This window comes from Vanessa atalanta, chromosome 28, assembly GCF_905147765.1.
Source record: "Vanessa atalanta chromosome 28, ilVanAtal1.2, whole genome shotgun sequence".
In the NCBI taxonomy this organism is placed as follows: Eukaryota; Metazoa; Arthropoda; class Insecta; order Lepidoptera; family Nymphalidae; genus Vanessa; species Vanessa atalanta.
This window is the reverse complement of record NC_061898.1, coordinates 3,601,440-3,612,612: the sequence shown is the minus strand read 5'-3', so window position 1 is coordinate 3,612,612 and position 11,173 is coordinate 3,601,440. Positions and strand designations below refer to the sequence as shown.

The following is an 11,173-nucleotide window of genomic DNA, read 5'->3' as shown; positions in this document are numbered from 1 at the left end:
TTAACCAAATATATATGTTTTAATAGTATCGATACCAGATTAATAATTATATTTGGATTAAATTCCTTTTTCCTTTGACGAAATGGAACAAAAGAAAACTTTATATGCATTGATATTCAAAAATTAAAACAAAAGAAAACATTATTAATGTCAAACTGAATAATTTTGCTGTCATGTTTAGGCGAATTTTCCCGAAGCATCCCTCGCACTCGCCCCGTAGATGGGGCGAGAAACCACTACCGGAATTCGTTCATAGCAACATTAACTCACCCCGTATTTATTTAAGGGTCATATTCGCTTGTTTATTTCGAATTTATGTTATTTTACATAATCATAGCTATGTATTTCTATGAAATAATCAGTAGGAGTTACTCTGCCGTGCGGACTGTGTGTCCATTACAATAATTTCGGACCTAAAAACGACTATGATTCTAACAGACTGACGAATCCGAGTGTATTTTAACGTGAAATAATGTGTGTATATACGATTTTTATTATATGTGCGATGTTTAACGTTGTGTGGGATAATTTAATCGAGCAACTATGAAAAATGTAAGAGTGTTGAAAAATAAATGGTTTGATGTCGTTGATGTTACGAGGAAGATTATTAATGGTAAGTTTAAACGTCGACTGTATTGTGTCCGACATTTTTTTTTTCAAAGACATTTTCATTGGATTTTCGTCTGATAATTAGCGGCCGTAATTAGATTTGTAACTTCTTGATTGGCGCAACACGATGTCTGGCTTTTATTATTTGTGTGTAGATTATAAATGTATTAAGTATAAATATTGTTTTTTTTTTTAAGACGTTTAGATTTGTATCTTCGTCATATGCCACAATCAAAACTGTGGCATATGATAAACACATTTAATTTAATGTTATTCAGTGAAAAATATTAAAATTGTATTAGTTATTAAATATTTAATAAAGTTAGATTTAACAACTTGAACGAATTATTTTTTCCTTTACCTTTTTTTATAAAATAAACAAAAAAAATACAATTTACGGTATTAAGAATGTTTAACTTGAGCTGCTTATCTTCATTAAAATGAGTTTGTTTTTTTTATTCTTAAAATATGCCAATAACTTAAACATTTAATTATATTTAAACACAAAAAATACTGCCCTCATCAAACGTCATATTAAAAAAAAACAAACATTAAAGTTGCCATCAACAGTTTTTTTTTTAAATAACTTTAATGATACAAGTTTCTGTCGTCCATTTCAAATATTTTATATTGTTATTATTGCATTAGTTTTATATTTAATACAGTTCAGACAAGAAAATATGTACGTCAAACCAGAGTAAGTACCAGCTAATTTAATTTCAATAATAATTTAATATCATAAACAAGAATCCAAACAGGTTTTGAATAAGTTATCTATATCTATAAATATTTGTTTTTCGGGTTCCCTAACTGAAAAATTACTAAGCTAATATACATAAAACTTTTTCAAGAAGGTTTAAGTACGAGTATATGGCATGACAGACGCGCGTCGAAGGTTTTGTTGTGAATGTCATAGGGGATTTAAATAGGCCTGTCTGTTTCAATGATTGTTGTTATTAAACTATTTAATTGTTTGATTTTCACAATAAATAATCGCAAAAATGATCTTGTCATGGCGTCGTTTTTTTTTTAAATAATATTTATTTATTTTGTACGCGTGCAGTTTATAAATAAAGAAATTTATATGATATAAATTTATATTTTTGTTCTGTATAACTCAGGAATAATGTTATTTTCTACCAGAGAACAAAAAATAGTATTGTATCATTAGTTTCGGAGTTTTTTTTTATAATATCCGGGTAGGCTGACTCCACTCCACCTGATGGTAAGCGGAAGTGGAGTCCAAACGCGTAGACGACTAGTACAGTCAGCAATGAGCTGCACTAGTCTCCCTCGCCATGCCAGCCCGCAAGATTCCTCTGCACGCCTCGTTAGAAGGCACCAAGGTTATAAGAGGAGGGGAACACGTATGCTGGTAGAGAGTTCCATTTTTTGGCGGTGCGACAAATCTCTTCGCGAGTAATTTCTTTAAAATTAATTCATACTCCATACAAACTAAAAATAAAACCTCCGCCCGCGACTTCGCCCTATCGTCAGATGTTAGGTTTAAAAAAGTAGCCCATTCCCATTCCCAGACAAAGGGACAGGCGATTTGTTGATTAATCCCGGCCGCTGAATTTCACCTTCGGACGTCACCTCAAAATTCGAAGTTACCGGCTCCACTTTCTTAAGTTAAGGCATTTTCTGTCTCGCACAACAACTCTATCGATACGACTTGGGAATCTTCAAGGAAAGGGCGTACTCCTTCCTTAAAGGCAACGCACCTGCAAGCCCCCCGGTGGTGCTAATGTCCATGGACGGTGGAAGTCACTTTCCATCAGGTGAGCCTCCTGCTCGTTTGCCACCTATCACATCGAAACAAACAAACTTTTGATTTACGTATTTCATGAGGTTTGCTAATAACTATTTAATAAGTGCACTATTTTGTGAGTTTATGATTAATATATCTTTATTTTTAATACAATACTATTAGACTAAACTACTTACAACCATTTCAATTTTATTTCCGAAATTCTAATTGCAGTTTCGTCGACGTTCAATACGGCATTTTCACGCAAATCCACAGATTAATCGAGCTCTTGACCAATGATACCGCGTCAATTTGCCGTCAAATGTTTTTTATTTGGCTTTTCTCTTCTTGTGGTTGGAATAGTGTATAAGAAAAGAGGTTTGCAAGTCTTCTATTGGTTGCTTAACCATTTACCCGATTGTGATTAAGCTGTGAGTTTTAGTGCGTACGGTCGCTAAGGTTCCTGATCCAAAAAAAAAACAACAAAATATTTTATTTTTACGTTTATCCTTCAATATAACCTTTTTATGATTCCCTTATTTTACTCGAGCGATGCCGGGATGTGTTGCTAGTAATAAATAAAATAAACAATTCATAGTTTACGTCTACACTTCTAATGTCAAAAAAACCTAACAAACTCATATAAAATATTATTTAATATATGTATATTTTGGCGGACGTGCAAATGGGCCACCTGATGGTAAGTGGTCACCACCAGATATATACATTGTTGTAGTTAACCATCGTCTATGCGCCAACAATCTTGGTAGCTAAGACTTGAGAAGTCTTAGAAACTTCATAGTGGGTTCGCTGTTATTTTATGTTTTTTTTTTATTAAGAATGACTTACGGTTAATTAATAATAAAATCAATTATAATAAAAAAAAAATAATAATAAAATAATTCATAATTTATATTAGTATTGTTAGAAATATTTATTTATGCAGTTACATTTATATTATAATTATATATTCAATAAACTCATATTTTTTTATTGTATTCGAAATTATAAAAATAAGTGTAATCGATTTCAGAACGTCATTCGCAAAGCTTTAAAAAATAACACAAGACGTGTTCCCGCGCAAAAGTAAAAATAAAATAAATGACTGTCACTCATGTAACGGTGAATATGAGATTTTTGTCAATTGAGTTTTATTTTAACTTCAGGATTATAAGATTTATTAAATTAAGCAAATAATAAAAAATATTCTATGTACTGGGGTATTTATTAGTAGACGTTTATCAAGTCTAACTAAATAGAGGGGGGCGGGTTCAGTGATGTGGCCTTCTCCCATACATGTAACAATACAAACAGAAAAGTTAGTTGATCTGAAATTTAAATTAAGCGTTAACGCCCTTAGCCCGTATCTCGAGATTATATCCTGCGTCAAGATATACATAAGATCTAATCATCTCAACGGCGACTTTACAGGAAATTATAATTGTCACATCGATAATATAAAATATAATTATATCTCAGAGTTGCTTTCGTGTTTTTTTTTTCGAAAGAATGATTGTTTTTTTTTTAAACTGTTGGGCTCTGGCAAATACACCAAGAGCCCAACTTGGTCGATCGAATCGAACGTAAGCGTGAATTTAATGTCTTTGTATGGAAGTTTAAAAAAGAAACCCAGTCAAACACACACAACCATCTCAGCGAAACATTTTAAAGCCGCGTTTAATTTTCCATATTTTCAAAACGCCGACAGTCGACTAAAGGCACGTCAAATTTCTCAAAGAATCCGTCAGTGAAACCAAAGCTTTGTGACTGTCACAACGGAACAGCTTTGAACGGAGGCAGCTTTCAGCTCAGTCTCAGACTTAAGTTTATTTCGTTACGCCTGTGCCAGCGAAATAGTTTTTTTGTGAGGATTTTTCATTGGATACAGATTCGTAAATGAATTGATCTAAACGAAGGCTGCGTGATAAGTACGTATTTAGAAACATGATTTAATGGCAGAGTTCTGTTCTAGATTAATATATTTTTATTTATAGTACAATATTCAATTTAAGTAATGTAATGTTTTCAATTACATTGCCCCTCGAAGGAGGCCCGACGCGGTCTTGAAAATATGGAGGCCTCTCTTTTAGAGGAGTCCTCAAAGTCCAGGTTCATAACCTGATCTTAGGTTAACATGAATGTGCTCTAGCGCCTTTCTAGCAATTCGCCTGGTTTATTATTTAGTTTACTGATAGCATTTGTTGTTGATGGTGATATTGGTCTGTTTTCTTGAAACAGCGAGCATAAGTATCGCGTGGTGATCCCTTGTTGAATCTTGGTGGTCTGCTATCAGCAGTGCCGTATTGTACCTTGACTCTTACACGACTGTTTTAAACTAACCACACTTTCGCATTTCTATCATTTACAATGTTGAATGTAGATTTTTTTTTCAAGTTTTCTTCATTTCGAATGCTTTCTATTTACGAGGAGTAATTTTAAGAATTGTTGGATCGTTATACAAGTCTTAAATGTGGGTCAAATGGAACAAAGGAAATAATTGTGAAGCGAAACTAAACTACGTACCTACACGATTAGAAAATACTGATTCTCGTTCCGGATGTTTTTCTTGTGTTAAATTTGCATTGAAGGATTATGATTTTGGTCTTTTGGGTGATATCAACCACATTACAGCTGAGCAGGATATTGATATTGTTAAAATGCTCTTGATAATGTAAATAACCTGTTCAAACTACGAGAGGACAAAAGATAAATAGACAAAATTTGAAATCGAATCGATATAATTAGTCGAGAGCTTGAATGATAATCTAGGATATGCATTAGTGAGCTGAAGTGGCAGTGGGCCGGCCATATTTGTCGTAGAACCGATAACCGTTGGGGAAAACGTGTTCTAGAGCGGAGACCGCGTCTCGGCAAACGTAGTGTAGGACGTCTTCAGGCACGGTGGAGTGACGATTTGCGCAAGACGGCTGGCAGGAGCTGGATGCGAGTTGCCGAAAAAAGACCACAGTGGCGTGCATTTGGAGAGGCCTACGTCCAGCAGTGATATTTGAACTTCGACGAAACTATTGTAGGAACTTTTGGAAACAAAATTAAAGTGGTTAAGTGTAATAGTATTGTATTATAAATAAAGATATATTGATCATAAACTCTCAGTAGTGCACAATGTAGCTGAGTTATTAGCAAATCGCATGTAATGCGTGAATATAAGGTTTGTTTATCTTTTTTCCTACTTCCATTGGAATAGGCTAAAATATAGACGTTACTATAACGTGTTTAAAATAGGAAGAGGTACCTCTGCGTTTGCGTTGGGTTTAATAATAAAACTTTGCCCTCCACTTTTCCGGGATTAAAGTATCCCGGAAGGGATATTATTAATATATTGCAAGATACAGCATGCATCATGTTGATTTTTATAAACTATTGTGTATCGAGTACTCAGCCATGAATAAGTTTTTGTTGTCTGTATACAGGATGAGACTTTCAACGTAACGAGGATAGCTAAATCCGAAATTATGAAGATTTGATGATTTTTCTTGGTGGCAGGGCTTTGTGCAAGCCCGTCTGGGTAGGTACCACCCACTCATCAGATATTCTACCGCCAAACATTAGTACTCAGTATTGTTGTGTTTCAGTTTGAAGGGTGAGTGAGCCAGTGTAACTACAGGTACAAGGGACATAACATCTTAGTTCCCAAGGTTGGTGGCGCATTGGCGATGAAAGGAATGGTTGATATTTCTAATAGCACTATTGTCTATGGAAGATGGATGGTGGTGACCACTAACATCATCATGTGGCCCATTTGCTCGTCCACCAACGTATATAAATTCTTCTCCTTCGTGTGCTTCATTACCGATGCTTTCACCGATGTGTCGATTAGCTTCCTCCATGACCTCGGCTAGTCTCAGGGCAGTCGGAATATTGAGTCCCGTTATATTTTGAATCTGGTCGGCCCAGCTACAGCGGGTAGGTAGTCGACCGCGTGATCTTTTGCCTTCGATTTACCCGACTACAACCAGTTTATCCAGATTGTCTGGTTGTCTCCGGGCAATATGACCAAAACATCTTAGAACGTGGACGTATATAAAAAAATAAAGATTATAATCCAAATTCTCGGGTATGATTTTCGAAAATTCAATACTTCTTATCATTGTCTAATGTTGTACATTAAAAACAAACATTTAGTACACCATTCGGTAGTATTAGTAACAATTTTTGGTTGATTCATACGCTTCCCGTACCTTGTTCTAATAAATAAATAGTAATAATAGTAACAGTCTGGAAATTTCCAAATGCTGGGCTGAGGCCTCCCTTTGAGGAGAAGGTTAGGAGCATATTCTAACACGCTGCTCCAATGCGGATGGATTCACATGTGGCAGATTTTTTTTGAAATTAGAGACATGCAGGTTGCATCACGATGTTTTCTTTCACCGCTGAGCTTGAGATTAATTTTAAACACAAATTGAGCACATGAAAATTGAGTGCGTTTGAACCCGGAATCATCGGTTAAGATGTACGCGTTCTAAAAACTGGGTCATCTCGGCTCATTATTAGATCATATTATTATTTAATTAAAATATAAATATTTAATTATTTAAGGGATTGTCTATCGTTCGAGACATTGATTAAACGTGAGAAATTGTAACCGGTAATTGGTACCCAAACATCAAACAGGCTTACCTAGTGCGGGGCAACTGGATGTTTTGTGACAATGCTAATCTTTCATGTCCGTATAAGTGCACCTAAAAGGGGAATTAATTCAATCATTCTTAACGTAATCATTGTTGACGCGGAAACCACGAACGTATTACAATCACGAAAATATTAATGGAATAGTTGTTTAGTTATAATTAAATTAATACTAGCAATCTATCCCTGCTTCACACGAGTATAATAAGACTATTTATTTATTTTATTTTCAATAGGACAACCAACGGTCATCATAGCTCCCAAGGTTGGTGGCGAATTGGTGATGTAATGAATTTCAATATTTCTTACAGCACTAATGTCTATGGGCAGTGGTGACCGCTCACCATCAGGCAGCCCATTTCCCATCCCATTTAAACGATTCACAAACAAACATATTTCCGGTGTGTCAAGCACCTACAATTTGAATTAATATATAATAATACTTGTGTACATATATAAGTCTATTTAACCTCCCGTTTTGTACAGCTTTCGTTATAAAGCTCAAGGTATAAAATTATGTACTTCAAGAACATAAAGAACAAAAAATAATTACAGCAAAAGTTCTCGTGCACGGGAAATCCTTTCTCTTGAAGTGGACGAGTTTCCGTCCATGTATTGTCTTGAATATACGAGGGTCTCGTAGAATGACAGACTCAATTTTTAAACTTTAAACTTAACACCACTCGGATTTTAAAACGCTGAAAGAGAAAATATAATATCATTTAAGAATATCTAAAAAAAGTTACTTTATTTAGATTCTACCCGCGGTATATCTCGTCACTATTTCTTTTCCAATTTTTTGTAGGAATCCGTGCCGCCCTTTATCCGTTTATCCAAACATACATACTTTAAAATATAAATAATAGTAGGTGTATTATTATCACAATTAATCTTCAGTCTATAATACCTACAAAACTATACTAAATTACAAATGCACAAGTAATTTCGTCTATCGGTCTGTCTGTTGCGCTTTTACGGACAAACCACTGAATCGAATTTGATAAAATTTGTTATGAAGCAAACTTTAGCCCCAAGAAATGATTAACGCTTTTTTATACCTGACACTTTAATACCGATCCCGAAAACGCGATCGAAGTATACGTATTGATCACTGTTAGGGTATCTGGCTAAGAATTGATTTATGCATCTACTGGCGTAGGTACTGTGAATACTACCTAATAAAAGAAATTAAGGACCCTTTGACATATTCCTAACCACAAGTAAATAAGTCATAATTGCGGATTCAAACTAGACAAGAATTAATGAATTTGCTATAAATATTTTAATGACTGACATTGTGCTCGGCGGTGAAGAAAAACATAGTAAGGAAAATTGAAGGTCTAATGAAAATCACATGGTACATGTACATGTACCAAAGCAGCATGGTAGAATAAAGTCTAAAACCTCCTCAAAGAGAGCCCAGCAGTGAACCAATTACAGACCGTAATAGATCCATTCCCTCCCCGCTCTCTTCGTTAAATTCATTCTGATTTAATAAATTAAACTTAACAATTATAATCTAATTTGGATTTTTTTCTACCTTTAATCTTAGCCATCATACACCCAAAGACATCTTGGAAGCAAGAATAAGACTAGCGCTGCTAATAATTGAATGAGGAGGGGCGCGCCTTCGTGATCGAATAGACCATACCTTACCTCGTACGTTATACCGCCATTTTAAGTTATGCCTGTAAACAAATAACAAACAAGTCACAAGCCACAGTATACGTGACAGATATATTCACGCAAGTCAACAATAAATTTGAGTCAAAGTTTCAACTCAAAAAGGTAAAAAATCGTTTTAGAATGGTACACAATGTTGTGAAGAATAAAGGGCAGCGGGCATGTTTTGAAAAAAAATTAAATCGGGCATCGTTTCGAACAAGGCCGAGATGAGACCAGCACCACTGAATTTTCATGTGCTTAATTTGTGTTTGTAATTCATCTCGTGTTCGGCGGAGGAGGAAAACATCGTGAGGAAACCTGCATATATCTAATTTTAACTAAATTCTGCCACACGTGAATCCATCAAATCGCATTGGAGCAGCGTGGTGGAATATGCTCCTAACCTTCTCAAAGGAAGAGGAGGCCTTAGCACAGAAGTATGAAATTTACAGGCTGTACATGTTGTGACGTTGATGCTCACTTATGAGATTTACTGGCGATCGTGTTGTGAAAATATATCAAGGAGTTAACGGAAACGACAATGAAGAAATGAGAAAGCAATGGGAAAAAGCATAAAGAAAAAAAATGCAACAACAATATTAAGGGATAAAGAACAACACCTATACTACAAATAATCAGGAAAATATGTCCACAAGATTGACTATTTTTCTCTGTACTTTCCGCCCTTTCTCTCTCCCTCCGCGAAAGCAAGAAACAATATTGTCAAACAATTGCTGATGTAGATATTACTGTATTCTATATTTGATCCACACGTATTGCTGATCGATAATTGTTCAAATATAATTGCCCGTGTGAGTGGTACTTTTGGATTATATTTGCCGGACAGTGCCGAAACCGAAACCGCTAGTTAAAAGTGAAAATCTGAAGACTAAAAAAAAAAGGATCCAAATATTCGCGTCTTATGTTGCATTATTTTTTTGTCCCATTTGCTGTTGGAACCTTGGAGTAGTAATGCAAAAAGCTTCATTAAAAGAATGACACCTCGCCTTTTTGCCTCCACTGGTGACAGGAGGGCTGGTTCGTTATTTGCCCAGAGGATCAGAATTGCGATTCAACGGGGAAATGCTGCTAGCATTCTTGCCACCATTCCAAGCGGTCAAGATTTATACAGTACCAATTTTTAATTCATATTTGTGAAAATCTATGGACATCATATTTTTTTATTCAAACGACGAAGCCTCCGCTACGATTTAGGTCGTACTTCTTACCGTCAGCTTGTATTTCACGCGCATCGAGTATCGTACTGTCAATTTAGAAATAAATTTTCGATACAGTCTTAGTACATTTGTACCGGTCGGGTGGTTTTATTTAACTTTAAATTACCTCTGTCAGGGTTGTCTGAAAGCGATCGCTCTTGCGATAACATCGCCTTTTGTGCATGATTTTGTATATTTATTGATGTGTAAAGTCTATTGACGAAACTAAGTACCTCTCAATACCGACTGGTTGTATGACGTACAACGTTACGCACACATAGACAAATCTGCGAAAAATGATATTTTTATACTAACGACGGTAGATTTTAATTACTACGATACTAAAATTCCGCAGACATTTTTAACTTTGCCGTTTCATAGATTGATGTCAATTGTAAAAAAAACATTAGTAAAGAAGGCATATTATTCGATACAAGATTATATTGATGATAAAAAAGCGTGGAGTTAATGCTTGTTGACTTCCAGGCAGGGGACATAACATACATATAATTGTATTTAACTAACATGACTGTATTTTTAGACGTTGAAAAAGAGTAACTACTGAGTTTCTTGCCGGTTCTTCTCGGTAGAATCTACATTCCAAACCGGTGGAAGCTTTACTTTAATTAGTTTGTTAAATGACGATTCAAAAGTGCTTGTAAAAGCCTACTTCAATAAAAAGTATATTTTGATTTGATTTATCTTATTGTTTTGGAATGAAGTTCCTTGATGTTTTTCAGTGATGAACTGGCAGAAATCGTCATTTAAGGAGAAAGGGTCATGTGTCCTCCAGATGACCCTTCGCCCTCTCTCTATTGGTTTAATATACACATAAATACACTACAATACCTAAACTTATTTTTGGTTTTTGTTTTAATTCCACGGGTTTTTATGAAAATTTTATTTGAAGACCATTCTTTATTAATTTCGAAAAGTTCTACGATTCTATACACAATTATATAATAATTGATTTTTGATTCGATAACATATATCCGCAAAATTCATATAATAATCGAGATATATCGATATTATGTCTATTAAATTCAATGACGTGACAGTTCAACGGGCGGCCATGTTTGACGTTTATGGGTGCGTTCAGAGAGTGTGTGTGTATATTTGTATGTATATTTATGTTAGTTTAGTTTTAGATTAAAGCCAGGTTGACATCTAGTCATTTACATAATGTCAAACGTTATTAGTTTATTTAATTCTTTCTGTTATTTAATATATAATATATAGTATGTGAGAGTCGAGATGGCCCAGTGATTCGAACGCGTGCATCTTA

The 11,173-nt window shown here is 34.8% G+C and overlaps 1 protein-coding gene across 1 annotated transcript in view; it reads left to right on the top strand.

The window, feature by feature from the left end:
- Positions 1 to 394: 394 nt before the first annotated feature.
- Positions 395 to 11,173, top strand: part of LOC125074850 (glutamate receptor ionotropic, kainate 2) — a 75,337-nt gene continuing 64,558 nt past the window's right edge. The window contains exon 1 of the mRNA XM_047686307.1: positions 395 to 613. The gene's annotated coding sequence lies outside the window, so the exon portion shown is untranslated. The remainder of the gene's footprint in view (positions 614 to 11,173) is intronic.